The 14,961-nt window shown below is 37.5% G+C and overlaps 1 protein-coding gene across 1 annotated transcript in view; it reads left to right on the top strand.

The window, feature by feature from the left end:
• LOC118837740 (pseudouridine 5'-phosphatase) overlaps window positions 1-14,961 on the top strand; it is a 178,446-nt gene that overhangs the window by 1,022 nt on the left and 162,463 nt on the right. The gene's annotated exons all lie outside the window — the stretch shown is intronic.

The following is a 14,961-nucleotide window of genomic DNA, read 5'->3' as shown; positions in this document are numbered from 1 at the left end:
GCTAACCTTTATGTAATGATAATAATAGCTAACATATAGTGCCTGCTGTGTGCCTAGCATTCTGCTAAGCACTGTACAATCTTATTCGATCCTCACAACAGGCCACGGAAGGAGGGGCTATTATTATCCGCATTTTATAAATGAGGAAAACAAGTTAAATGACTTAACCAGGGTCACACAGCTAGAAGTGTCTGAGGCCAGATTTGAACTGGGTCTTCCTGACTCCAGGCCTGGTACTCTATCCACAGAGTGGCCATTGATGTAGTTAAAATTCCACAGGACATCCTACTAGTCTTTAGTAAGTTTTAAGCCATAAGGTGTCCTAAAAGTCTTAGTGCATTTAAGCTTTTAAAACTGCACTACAACTTCTATAAGTTTCCACATCTCCTGAAAAGTCTCCACTGTCTTTTTAAAGCTAGTGACTGGATGTGTTAGCTGAACTGAAGGCTATGCAGTGGGAGATTTTTGTAGGAAAAAAGATTTATAAGCTCATTCTCTTAAACAAGCATTTATTAAGCAGGTTACTATAGGCCAGCCTAGATCATAGGGCTTTTATGGAAGAAAGAGACTTTATTGATCATGTATCTACTCCATGCTGCAAGTGACTTGCCCAGAATCAAGCACATAAGAAGTGACAGTCAGTACTAGAACTTAATTCCGGTCTCCATTTCTGCTACACAACATTTTAGGTTGTGCCCAGGAGTAAATGTTTAGTAACCAGCTCTGTGTTATAAAGGAGGATTCAAATCCTACTGCCTGCTGGCTTTATGCCACTAGAAAAGTCACTTAACCGTTAGATCCTGTTTCTTTGCCTATATATGTACTAGAATAACTCAAAATTTAAGCTCCTTGAGGATAGGGACTGTCCTATTTTTGTCTCTGACCTGGATACTTTGCCCAAAGGGATAGAGACTGGATCTGTGTTTTCATTGATGTTGGGAGCTCCAAGTAACAAGCCTCTCTATCAATACAGTTCAACATTTTCTCAGTAGCTTAATCTTTGAGTGTTGCACAGGGTCACAAAGCCAGTAGGTATCAGAGGCAAGATTTGAACCCAAGTTTTACTGGTTTCAAGTCTGGGCACTCTATCCATTGTACCACAGTACTTCTCTACTGTGTACATTGTAGGTCCCGATAATGCTTACAAATGTTATTTCATTTGAGCCTTACAACAACCCTGGGAGGTAGGTGCCGTTATTATCCCCACTTCGCTGATCAGGAAACTGAGGCAGACAGAGGCTAAGTTACTTGCCCAGAGTCACACAGCCACATAAGTGTCTGAAGCTAGATTTGATTTCAGGTCTTTCTGACTCTAGATTTCGATCTCTTGCTACTTTGGGCCTAGCAGTATATAAGGTTTCTTTCAGCCCTAATCTCTTGTTATTTTATGAAATTAAGTTTCAGATGCTATGTGACTTGGTAGGGTCATATAGCTAATTGACTATTAAATGTCAGAGCCTACGCTAGAACTCAGGTCTACTGAATTCAATATTCTTTCTGCCACCCTATGGACATACACTGATAAATTAGAAAATCTTCTTTCATATACATACATGTACTTTAGGAAGTCCTTAGAATCTGTGTTAAACAATTAGACAATTAATTATACATATTCAGTACTATGTTTTCTCTTGCTAAACTGGAAAAATGATTATTAGCTGAACCATAAAAATAAGCCTCAGGCCAAAGTGGAATTATAAACTGTGGAAGCTGGCTACTCCTGTTTTCAGTTCTTGCATCCAAAAAGGACACTGTAGGTTTGGAGAGGAGCATAAAGCCATAAAAATGTTAGAATCAGAAAGAACTTTTTGGGTCATGGAATCAGAGCAGCACAGCCAATATCTGAACCACATGCCCCTCTGTTACAAAAGAGGTCTACTAGCCTTTGCTTGAATACCTGCAAAGAGGGAAACCTACATCCTGAGGCAGCCAGTTCCATTTTTGGATAGCTCTGATAGGAACTTTTTTCCTTACGTTGAACTTATGAAATTATATCTCTGTAACTTCTGTCTATTGTTATTCCCTTTTTAGCATGACCACCCTTCACATACTTAAAGATTGCCATCACATTCCCCCGTAATTGCTCGTATAGATGATTCAGTTGCCTATAGCTAGGTGACTTGCCTCAGGTCATGTAGTTAATTGTGGAACCAAGGCTAAGAATTTAGGTCTTCTCATGCCATCCAGTATTCTTTCAACTACATATTTGCTTAGTACAACTAATCAAACAACCAAAATAACCAGTAATCAAGTTGCCAGTAACTAAAATAACACTTCTTGGTTATTAATAACCTGGGAGCTTGCCTATCAAGTATCTACTGATAAAATACTCTCTGATAAAGATAAAGATTAATGATAATATTTAAAGCTTTTAAAGATTGTATTTGTTCTTTTGTACAAGGAACTAGGTGTATGTGTGTTTGTCTACATAGGCCCTTTTGAATACCATTGTCTTGAGGGAGGTATTCATGGACTTTAGAGCCCATGTTTAACGCTCTCTTCGTTGTCAGTCATGTCTGACTCTTCTTCAAACCCCATTTGGGGCTTACTTGGCAAAGAGACTGGATTGATTTGCCATTTCCTTCTCTAGCTCATTTTACAGATGAGGAAACTGAGGCAATTAGGGTTAAGTGACTTGGTTAGGGTCATACAGCCAGTAAGTTTCTGAGGCCACATTTAAACTCAGGAAGATGAGCATTCCTAACTCCAGACCTGGCAGTCTATCCACTGTGCTACCTAGCAGCCCTTCACAGAGACATTTTTGCCTTGCGTCGCTTTTAATCAAGTTTCAGCAAACTTTCTTCCTAGATGCCACCCATTCCCTGCTTAGAGTAAAGGGACTTTTGGAAGTGGCTTCTTCTTTAAGTGGTTAGTTTTATATGTAGTTTGCCCATCTGACCCTCACTGAGGAGGGCAGAGTCTGGGAAAGATTGGGAAAATGATTCTTTAACTTTCTAGTAGTCCAGGCATACTTTCAGCACTTTGAGGTGAAAACAGATGCTTGGGAGAGAAGGACTAGTAGTAGTACAGGCTTTCCCACCCTAACTTGTGCATTCTGCGTGCTAGACATCAGATGAGCCACCGAAATAAAAAAGCTATTTCCACTATGCTTATCATATTCTTTATACGATATGTCCCTCTTACATTGTACCACCCAGTTTATGCTATTGGTAAGCCCATTTGTCCTGCTCTTCCCTGGCATATGTGTCAAAGGTCACCAATTTTTGCTTGAAACTTTAATTTTCTAAAAACCCAAACAAACGTAGATTGTCACCTACTGATTCTTACATTTTGATGACTTTTTTTCCTAGTTCTTGGGGTCTAGTCCACAAAAAGCTATCTACTTGTATAGTACTTTAAGATGTAATTCTGATGAACCTGATTTTTAAATAAATGTTTTTTCATGTGCATTTTGAGATTATTGTTCCTTTCCAGTGACTCTCCTCCCCACCCTCAAAACTTCTCTTGTAAGAAATAAGTACAGTTAAAGAAAACACATCAATAAATTTACCAATTATGGAAATATATATATATATACATCATTCCTCACTTAAGGTCTGCCACCTGTTCACTGAGAATATACCTGATTCCCAAAGCATTTATTGAGCATTTGGTGTAGATATTTTGGCTTAAATTTATGTACAGATATTAAAAGCTAAGATATTATAAAGTCTGAATTCAACTTGGGTTCTCATTCTTTAAAAAAAAAATTGTCCTGATCCTGTAAGGAGAATAACAAGATAAAAATCTATGAAGATAATGTTGATAATATAAGAAAAAAGCCATGTTACCATAAAATATAAAGATGTACTTCATGATATAACCTCTGGCATGCCTACATTTGTTGTTGTTTTTGCCAACAGTAATCCTCTAATGTTTGGAGTACAATGCCTCTATATCTATACCTATTGATATACTTAAGTTGTTAAATGGCTTCCTTGATAAGGCCTTCCCTGATCCCTCCAACAAGAAGTGATTTCTTGCTCTTCAGATTTGCAATGGCTCTTTGACCTTCACAGTGCCCATCGGGGTCTGAGTTTTTTTTGTCTTTAAGCATTTCATTTTTTCCCCCTTCCAATTTCTCCAGCCCCAATGAGCAGCAACAAAGAAAAATTAAATCCTTGTAACAAATATTCATAGTCAAGTAAAGCAAATTACCTCAGTGGCCATGACAAAAATTTGTTGTTGTTTAGTCGTTCACTCCTGTCCTACTCTTTGTGACCCCATGGACCATATGCCAGGCTTTCTATTCTCCATTATTTCCAGAAGTCTGTCCAAATTAATGTTTGTTGTTTCCATGACACTATCTGTCTTATCCTCTGTCATCCTATTTTCCGTTTGCCTCAATCCTTCCAACAGCCGGGATCTTTTCCAGTGAGTCCTGTCTTCTTAATATGTGGCCAGAGTATTAAACTTCAGCTTCAGTATTTGACCTTCCAATGAATAGTCATGACCAAAAAAGGAAGAATAATTAGCAAGATTTCTAGCAGCCCAAATACCCCAGTACCTGAGGTGAAAAGAGATTACTTCAGAGAGCAAATTGAGTCCATCATCACCTCTCTGTCAGGAGGTGGATAGTATATTTTATCTGTGGCCTTTTGGGATAATGGTTTATCATTGCACTGATCAGAGTTGCAGTGGCTTTTAAAATTCTTTCTCTTTATTACATTGCTATTGTATTCTAATGGTTCAGCTCAGTTCAGTGTGCATCAGTTCATACAGATCTTTCTAGTTTTCTTTGTAACCCAGTTATTTGTGTTGTCTTATTTCTATAGTAGATTATAATCTCCTTGGGAACAAATACTTTCTCACTTCCACCTGGTTTATTTTGCCCTTAAGCCCTAGAACCAAACCTTTAACAGAGTAAGTGCTTGATAAATGTTTGTTGAAGCCCTGGTGAGGCAGTGAAAAGATCCCTGAGCTAGGAGCCAGGAGATTTAGGTTTAAATTCCACCTAGACCTTAAGCAATTCACTTAGCATCTTTGAGTCTCCTTAGATCTTCAATAAAGTGAGGATGATGGTTGAACTGTAGAATCTGTAAGATCCTCTACATTCTTGAAATCGGGTGGTCAGTCAACAAAATTTGTTCAGTGAGTGTTTATTACATGAATAAAATTAGATAACTAAGTGATTTGGAAGGTGAGGGAAAAAATTATTTGGAGAAGAAAGATGTTAGAATATGGCCTCAGATATTTTACTAGCTATGTGACGCCGGCCAAGCCACTTAACCCTGTTTGCCTCAGTTTTCTCATCTGTGAAAATGAGCTGGAGAAGGAAATGGTAAACCACTCCAGAAGGACAGGAAGAATCAAACACAGCTGAAAAAAATGACTCAACAACAATAAAAAATGGAAATCATAATAGTGCCCAAATTACAAAGTTGTTGTATGGATAAAATTTAATAATGTTCTTTGTAAACCTTAAAGCACTTTATGAATGCTAGCTGTCATCATTACCATCATCATTATTTTACATAATTGACAGCTAACCAAAGACAAAATGCAAAAATCCTCTGCTAATTCAGTTCAAGAAGAATTTGCACCTTCAAACTATTGATGAGCAACATCCCCACCTGTAGTTTTGGCACTCCCAGATACTTTAGTGTAGTTTGAGCTTGCCCAAATATATAAAATATGAAGTAAAATCTTCCCAGTAATTAATACGGATGCTGTTCACCAATGATTCCCATGATTACAAAGAAGGGCAGTGAAAGGAGCGCTGGATTTGAAGTCAGAGAACTTAAGTTAAAATCCTCTCCCATTACAGATGAATTGTGTGACTCTAGGCAAATCGTTTAATCCCTTTGGTCTACATCTGAGGTGGATGGACTGGATGGCCTCTGAAATCCTTTCTAGCCTAGGTTTATATTTGGTCACTTAAATAGTGAAGGTATATGGTAAGATACCAAAAGAAATGGAAGTGTGATGCCACTGTATTAAATCTGAGAAATCAGAAAGGGAGAAGAGTTGGGGGAGGGGGAAAGTATCTAAGTTTCCATAGTTGGAAAAATGTGAAACCCCAGACCTATAGATGAGTAAGCATGATGTTGATTCCTAGAAATAATCTTTAAACATCATTAAATAGTGGGTTTTGCTTATTTGGATAAGAATGTCAGCATCAAGTGACAGATCTCTAGGAAAGTTGGGAGAAGGATGAATGCAGAGGGAATTTAGGCCATATACATATATTTTAAGAGGTATTAATAAAATTTTTAAAAAAAATGTCTAGATCATGCATCATATTAACTTGACCAGATTTCTTTTTTTGGTTGAGTTAGTAGCTTAATAGACCACAAAAATGCTGTAAGCAGTGTGTTTCTTGATTTTTAGCAAGGCATATGACAGATTTTTTTTATATCTTTCTGGATAAGATGGTAAAATGTGGGCCAAATACAGGTAGCCACCAATTTACCTTTGAGTTGAATTGTAATGGTTATCTATAAGTATGTTACTGAATATGGTAACAGTAAAAAGGATGTTAGATTTGCAGCCAGAGGACTTGGGTATGAATCTTGATTAGCACTTACTACCTACTTGTGTGACATAGGTAAATCACTTAACCTTCCTGGACCTCAGTTTTCTCATATCTAAAACAAAGAATTGTAATTAGAGAACCTCTAGAGCTCTTTCCAGCCCTCATTTTATAACCCTTTGATTCCATGAACTTAGAACATCTTTGTCCATGTAATCAATACAACAAAGGGTATTTAAGTGCCAAGGATGGCTTAGAAAAGTCTTTTTTACAGAATAGCTTATCAAACTGTGGCCCTGGTATAACTCACTTGCGTTCTTAGTCCTAGGACCATGGGACAGAAGACATTAGGAAGAAGAATGAATTTATTTCCCCTTTCCAAGGCATGGGACTTATGTTAAATAAAATTTTTAAATAGCTGGTTTCTTTTTCAACCTTTCTTCTTTTCAGCAACCACTTCCTAGTTCCTAGTGCCCCACTTCCCAGGCATCTAGTACCTTTCAACCTATCCTAAAATCTCTAGGGTTTCGTACTCCAAAATTACCAGTCATCCCCTTAGCCCAAAATGAGGCTTATGGTAACTAATCTCATGTATCAGGAAGGATAGAATCTGATTGAAATCATTCTAATATGTGAGTGACAGTCTGTTGCATTGAACCTACTAGATGCATTTGTATTTTTTGAAGAGGATACTTGTTTTCCTAGACTGATTTCTTATTCTTAGAATTTCAGGCAGTGTAATAATTTGTTTTGAGAAAATGTAGGCAGTGTTAAGGAAAACATTTTTAGATATAGTGACTGGCATGTAGGTATATTAATGTTGCCTGGCAGTCTGCTGAGAGGGTTAGCAATTCCAAACTTTCTTGGTTAGTCTTAATAAATTTTTATTATGTCCTCAGTATACTAAGCATTGGGGAGTCAGAAAAATGCAACAGTTTCAAACTATCTTCAAAAAGCTCACATTCTAATGGAGAAGATAAGTGATATTCATTCCTGCTTTTCATAGATGTTTTTTTCCTTCATCCATTTCTGAACTTACATGTTATCTGAAAGCTCTGTTTTAGTTTGTTTTCTTTTCTCTTCCTCTCCCATTTGGTTTCTATGGCAGTAGAAGCAAGGCCTCTAGATATGGGAGTAGGCTCAGGGTTGATCCATTGTGTGGGGTTTTTGTAAGTTGTTGGTATTTGCAAAGTCACAGTTTTTCAGGTCGACCTACAAGCGATTTAGATATCCTCTGTGATGATAAATGGTTCAGTAGAAGTAGGTCTGATACAGTGAAATAGCACAAAGCTCATACCCTTTGTGCCCTGGGAGAGTGGGTTGGAAGGGTAAAAATTACCTGAGATCTGGACTTGTTTCTCATTGGGTGAAGCTTCATTGTCACAAAAGCAAACGGAACCAGGCGTCAGGAGACTGGTTGGTTGGGTGGACAGGAAATGGGGACTTGCATATATTGGAGCTGAAGGGGGAATGACTTATGGAAACTTGCTGTGATGATATAATCTTTGTGCTATGCAAGCAAAAAAGACTTGCTCCTGCTCTTACTGGGTCTTCCTGGTGGCTATCTCGAAACAGCTATAGTTTCATTCTCCGGAGTCCCTTCATTATCATATTTGTGAAATGTTAATGGAGGCTTTGATATCATATAAGTTACTGTCTGGCAGTGAGAAGTCTCATTGCCCTTCTTCTGTCTTGGGATAGTCCCTAGCCCACAAAGTCCCTGGTAATAGGGTAGGCCACAGGTGATATGGTTGCCTGCTCAGCATGTGGGGGAAAGGATAGGACCTGTCTTCTTCAATACTTTAATCAATTTTTTTTAAGTATATCATGCTTATGGAACTTAAAATTTGGTAATATAACCAGTTAATAAATTTCTCTATTAAAATGTAAACTTTTCTTTAAAACCTGTATTACGACACTTAACTTTGTATCTCCCTAAGTATTTAGTATGATTTCCTTGCATAAAGATGGTACTGAGTCTATATTTATTGAATTTAATTGAGAGGGATATCTGGTATGATCATAGAATCAAGATTCAAACTTATCTCAATAGGCTTAAGCAGTAGGCCTACAGAAAGAAAACATTTTTGTTAAGAGTCAAAAGCAACACATAGTAGAAAAAACACAGGATAACCTAGTTTTGAATTATAGCTCTGTGTACCTACTCTCTGAGCTTCAGCAAATCACTTGTTAGGGTCATAGATAGTATTATAGATTTAGAACTGAAGGAGACCTTATAAGTCACGTATTTTATAAGTGAGGCAACTGAGGAAATAGATGAGATACTTTGTCCAACTTCACAGGATTATTAAATAGCAGAGCAAAAAGTCAAACCTAAGTCTCCTGACTGAGATAGCCCTTTTCCCATTCTATCACACCCCTCTGTACCTCAGTTTATTCATCTGTAAGATGAAAAGTTGAAATTTCTAAGCTCACTTCTAATGCTAAATCTTGTAATCCTAGGAGACAACTAACTAAATGCTTGTTGATTGATTAGTCCTGTGAAATGTTGAAATCCGGTATTTAGAATTCATTCATTTAAGTGGTAGAATGTGGGCTGGATTCAGTGATGAGGACTAGAATTGAAATCTGCCGCTTGTATTCTTCTGACCTTCATGGGTCTTTTGCTTTCCTCATTTATGACATGAAGGAACAAGATTAGAGGACTTTTAGGCTCCCTTCCCCTCTAAATCTGTGATCCTAAGTGCCTACTTATTTGTCATTGTGTTAGGTATTGGAAATGGAAAGACAAAATGAAAAACAATCCTTACTCTCCAGGAGTTTGTATTTTACCTACAGGATAAACATTTGTACAGATGAGTAAGTACAATGTAATTTGAAGAGGAGAAAGTACTAATATTTAGGATGACACAGAAAAGCTTCCTGTAATAGGTAGTATTTCAGCTGTCTTGAAGGAGGTTAAGGATTCTCAGAAGCATAACTGAATGGGGTGCCCATTCCAGGCTTGTGGAAGGAACAGCATGTTCAGAGATACAGTGGCAGAAAATGGAATTCTGAATTTGGAGAACAGAAAATAGCTCTGTGAAGGGGAGTAACATGAAGTAACTATAGAAAGGTAGCCTCAAGTCAGGTTGTGAAATCAGGAGATTGTATTCTATCCTAAGGGTGAGCAAGAAGTAATGTGATCAGGTCTGTGTTTTAGGAAGATTATGTTAGCAATTGTGTGGAAGATGAACGCAGAGGTTTTTTAAATAGTCTAGACAAGAATTGATGAGGTCATGGACAAGAGGGATGGTGACCTTTGAATTAAGAAGAGGGGCTAGTTTGAACAGATATTTCAGAATGAACAAAACTTGTAAACTGATTAGATATTAAGGTGCTGAGGATAACTTGTGATGATTTTTTAACAGGAATAGGGAACTTTGTTACAAAGTGTGGTATATAGGGAAAGATAGTTCTGTTTTGGACATGTAGAGTTAGGAATGCCAGTAGGACTTCTAGGTGGAGAAGTCCAGCAGGCAGTTGGTGGTGTGTGACTCTATGGGTTTAGAAGTCATCTAATTAGAGATGATAATTGAACTAATGAGAGCTAGTGAGAGGGCAAAAATAGAGAAGAGGATCCAAGACAGAGCCTTATGATGATTAGGAAAAGAATACAGGAGTGGTGAGATGTCAGATCCAGGATAAAGCACTGTTGAAGAAGCTTAGGGTGGAGAAACTGTCTAGGAGTGGGGTGGTTATCACTGTCAAAGGCTTCATTGAGGTCAGGAACGAGGAGGACTAAGGAATTGCTAACCAATTAGGCATTTAAGAGATCTTTTAGGAACCTTGGAGAGGGCAGTTTCAATCCAGTGATTGGGACAGAAGCTGGATTCTGAAGGGATTGCAGAATGGGAGTTAAGGAAATGGAGGCTTTGCATGTAGATGGCCTTTTTTCCTTCCTGCCTTCCTCCCTTCCACCCTTCCGTCTGTCTTTCTGTCTTTCTTGGCAGTTGGGGTTAAGTGACTTGGCCAGGGTTAGACAGCTAATAAGTGTCAAGTGTCTGAGACCACATTTGAACTCAGGTCCTCTTGACTCCAGGCCAGCGCTCTATCTACTTTGCCACCTAGCTGCCCCATAGGTAGCATTTTCTAAGCATTTGGATGGGTTAATAGCTTGAGAGGATGTTAACGTAAAAAAAAATTCTGTGATTTGTAGTGAATGGATGCTCAGTATGAGTTATAATTTAACATGGCACCCCAAAAAGCTATTGTGATTTCAGAATCCATTAGGAGGGGCATAGTATCCAAACGGAGGGCAATGATAGTCCCACTGTACTCTGCCTTAGTCAGCCTGTGGCTGGAGTTTTCTATTTTGGTTGCTACATGTTATAAAGGACATTGTTAAGCTGGAACATGTCCAGAGAAGGGCGCCAACAGAGTTGAGGCCGTATCATATTGGTTGAAGAACTAAAAATGAAAGAGAACTTATTAGGAACATGATAGCCATCTTTAGATACTTGAAGGTCTGAGGTCTGTTTAGCCTAAGAGGGCAAAACTAAATGCAATGGATAGAAGTTGAAATGACGCAGATTTAATTCAAAGAAAGGAAGACGTCTTATCAGAGCTGTGTGACAATCACTTAGGAAGTAGTTGGTCTCTCACTAGGGTTCTTCAAGTAAAGACTGGATAGCCATTTAGTAATATTGTAGACATATTTCTGATTTATTACGGGTTGGACTAAATAACTTCTGTGGCCCCTTCAATGTTGAGATTCTGTGATTTCTTGCATATTTCTTGCGTACAGTAGCTTCCATAAAATAAACTCTTTGGTGATTGGAAAATTCCTTCACTCTAGAACTTTAACAAGATCGCACATTGCTTACAACTTGCATCATGACTGGATGAGTGGTTATTGTATGTTTTGCACCCCCCCCCCCTCCCCCCTTTGACTGGCTCTAGGATCTTTTTGTAATTTCAGTGAAAGATAATTTGAAATGTATGTGTTTGCTTAATAGGGATGGCAAAATAATTTGATTGCTAGGAATCTGTATTCCTCACCCTAAGGAAACCTGATTAGTGTTTGTGATTACTGTTGTCTCTACTATTTGGAAATGCCATTGCATGAGAGTCAGGGAGGTGTAGTGGAAAGGATGATAGAGTTGGGAGAGACCTTACTTTAAACAAGTTATTTAACCTTTCTGAACCTGTTTCCTCACCTGTAAAATGGATGTGATGAATACTATTTTGCTGTAAGAAATGAGGAAAAAGATGTGGAAAGATTTACATGAACTGATGCAAAATGAAGTAAGAACTGAAAGAAAAATTTATAACATCAGTTTTATAAAAATGAACAATTTTAAGACTTAAAAACTGATTGATAATGAAGTTAGCAGAAGCAGAAGATGAATCTGTACAATAGCAACAACACCGTAAAGACAAACAGTATTTGAAAATGTAAGAACTATGATCAGTACAATAACTATAATTTTAGAGGGCTGATGATAAATTATACTATTTATTACAGAGAGGTGGTGGATTTAGGGTACACAATGAGACATACATATTTCTGTATATAACTATTGAGGAAATATGTTTTGTTTGACTGTGTGTATTTGTTATAAGAATTTTGTTTTGTTTTCTTTTTCCAGTGGGGTGCCGGGAGAGAAAGGAAAATAGATTTCTATTGTTTAAAAGAAGAGAGGGGAACTGCTATGGATGTGAAATGTTGCGTGTACTTTCAGATGAGTCTCGCTGTATTACTGATTGTTTTATTTTGTTACAAGAGATTTCTCATGAAGTATGAATAATTTGTAAGTGTATTTATTTTAAAAATAAAACATATTATTAAAACTTTTTTAAAGCTATAATAAAAAAAGATGCCTGTGGTTTGCTGTGCTAATGATGAAAAAGCCATAGCTTCCTATTTTGAATCGTCCTCAAACTCAAAGGAAGTTGATAGTAAGAGTAAAAATCATTTCTAAAGAAATCTTTTGGGAGAAACCACTACTTTAGCCTTTTGATTTCTTGATTAATTTTTACAAAAAGACAGGTATATCATATTTCCTTTGAGATCATAGAGCTACATGCTTCAGTTTAGTTTTATGTGGAAAAAAAATGAATGGCCAAAAGGCAAATAGTACCAAGGACTTTTTCAAGAAAGCAGTGTTTAAGGTTGCTGCTGGGGTCAGTGGTCACTCAGCCCTGTGCCCTACAACATATATAACATATCATAACAAATTCTCTTAACCCTGAGTTATCATGAAATATAGAGGATGTTTAATATTTTCATTTTAAGAAGTCAGGAAAGTATATAGTGCACTTCAAGAAAGATTTTCATTAGATAATTAAACTGTAAAATGCAAACATTTAAAAGGTTAACTCTCACCTACTTTGAAAACCAGATAGCTTCACTTATCCAGCTAGTCACATCCTGATGGTTTTATTGTGGTAGAGAGAATTGTGCCATCAAATAGAAACTATTTCTTTATCTCTTCCTCTGTTTCCCTCAGTGAGACTCTAGCAGAATTTTACTTTTGTTTACTTGTTATTGAGTAATGCAATTAGTGACAATTCATAGTGATTGTCCAGGAAAAAGTTATTTTGCTATTGAAACTGCTTCAAAAAGGACTAGTTCCTTATACTCCCTAATTTAGCCTTTTGTAACCATTTCAACCATGGAACACTTTGGGGCTTTAAGTACACTAATGGAGAATTCTACCGTCAGAACCAAAGAAAACAACTAAATCACATTCATAAGCAAGCACTAGAATTAGGACATTTGCACATAAAAGAGTTATAAAAATCACAAACCAGAGGTCAAGGCTACTGTGTCTCTCTATTCAGCGTCTCTTTTATTCTTTTCTTTCTTTTTTCAAGTTAATAGACTGATTCTATGAGTTTTGAGCCTAGGTAGATGAAAATGGTGGTGAAAAGGGGCCTTCAGCCACATTTTCTGCTCCTAGATCTTACCTTTGTACAACTGGATTAGAAATTAAGGCATTAAAGGTGAGGGAGACCCTTATACTCACCATAGTTGCCCTTGGATAAGACTTTGCTATATTAGGCTTCTAATTGGTTTCCTTGCCTTAAGTCTTTTACCTCTCCAAAGTGATATTCCTAAAGCATAGTTTGGACCATGTCACTCTCATGCTTAATCAACTCCATTTGCTCCATATTACCTCTAACATCCAATGTAAACTTGTCTCTTTTATATTTAAAGCCCTTTAAAACTGGCTCCAACCTTTCTGGATGTAAGCATTATTTGCCTTCACTCATTCTGTAGTCTAGCTGGCCTTGTTGTTTCTTACCCACCCTTCATGTAAGTTTTTCCCTATACCTAGAAAATACTGCTTTCTCACTCCCACCTCTTAGAATCCCTAGTTTACTTCAAAACTCAGCTTAAATGCCAAGGCCAACATGAGACTTTTCCTGGTTCCCTTCCCCCACCACCTTGTGCCTCCTCCACAATTACCAGGTATTTATTTTGCATATGTATCTTGTCTGTACTTTAAAATGTACATAATTTACCCCTTGATAAACTCTTAAGTTCCCAGAGAGCAGGAACTATTTTGATTTTGTCTTTGTATCCCCAGAGGGGTATCCTAGCCTATTATATATACTTATTAATTGCTTGTTGGATTGATTGAAAGCGTAGTCACCTCCCTTCTTAGATGGCGTATTATTATTGGAATGTCAACATGGAAATTCTGTCCACACTCTGGGAGCACAGTTTGGCAAGTTCCTCTTTAGTTAGTATGTTGATTAAAGCTGTTGGTGACCATAATTAAGCAAGCCTTTCATAGAGCCTTGTAAATATCTGAGAGGCATATGGAAGCTGGTGACTTGAAGTTGCCTCAACTCTCAGTCTTACTAAGATGTACAAACTAAGGTTGTTGTGCAAAACTCTAGTTAAGAATTTTTTTTTTTTCTGGAATGAAAATGTCATCCCGGAGAGGTTGTTAGATACTTATTAGGTTTTGCAATGCTTCATATAAGAGGAGTCCTAGCTTTCCTTGTAACCTGTTTCTAAGTAACAGGAGAGTGTCTACACATCTTCTAGATCTATATTTTCTTATGGTAGTCCTACTCAAGATGGTTGCCTGCTCAGTGTGATTTAAATGATTACCAAAAGGTAACTACAGGGTGTCCTAGTGCAGTCTTGGTATAGTTTTAAACTCTAAGATTTCTGGAACACCCTGTATTTGGCTTGCCACAGTGCCTGAAATTCTGTTACTGCAGTCATTGTTTTAAGGTTTTTATCTTCAGAAGCTCCGTTGTAAAGTGTAAAGGCCAGGAGATGAGGGACATTAAACCAGCTGTCCATCCTTTAATACCTGTAGGATTTAGCTGATCTGATTTCTTTCAGTGCCAAAGCTAGTTGTGAGAGAACGGGACACAGAATAGGTTTTGATGAGGGAGAACTCTAGAGCTTGGATGAGGCGTGGAAGTAGGAAGCTCTGGGAAACTGGAACAATAATTAGGACAGACATTTATATAGCGATTTACATAAGTTATCTGATTAGATGCTCACAACAACCTGGTGAGGT

This window comes from Trichosurus vulpecula, chromosome 2, assembly GCF_011100635.1.
Source record: "Trichosurus vulpecula isolate mTriVul1 chromosome 2, mTriVul1.pri, whole genome shotgun sequence".
Taxonomy (NCBI): domain Eukaryota; kingdom Metazoa; phylum Chordata; class Mammalia; order Diprotodontia; family Phalangeridae; genus Trichosurus; species Trichosurus vulpecula.
Note: the sequence above shows the minus strand (reverse complement) of the source record. Positions and strands in the feature narration are given on the sequence as shown.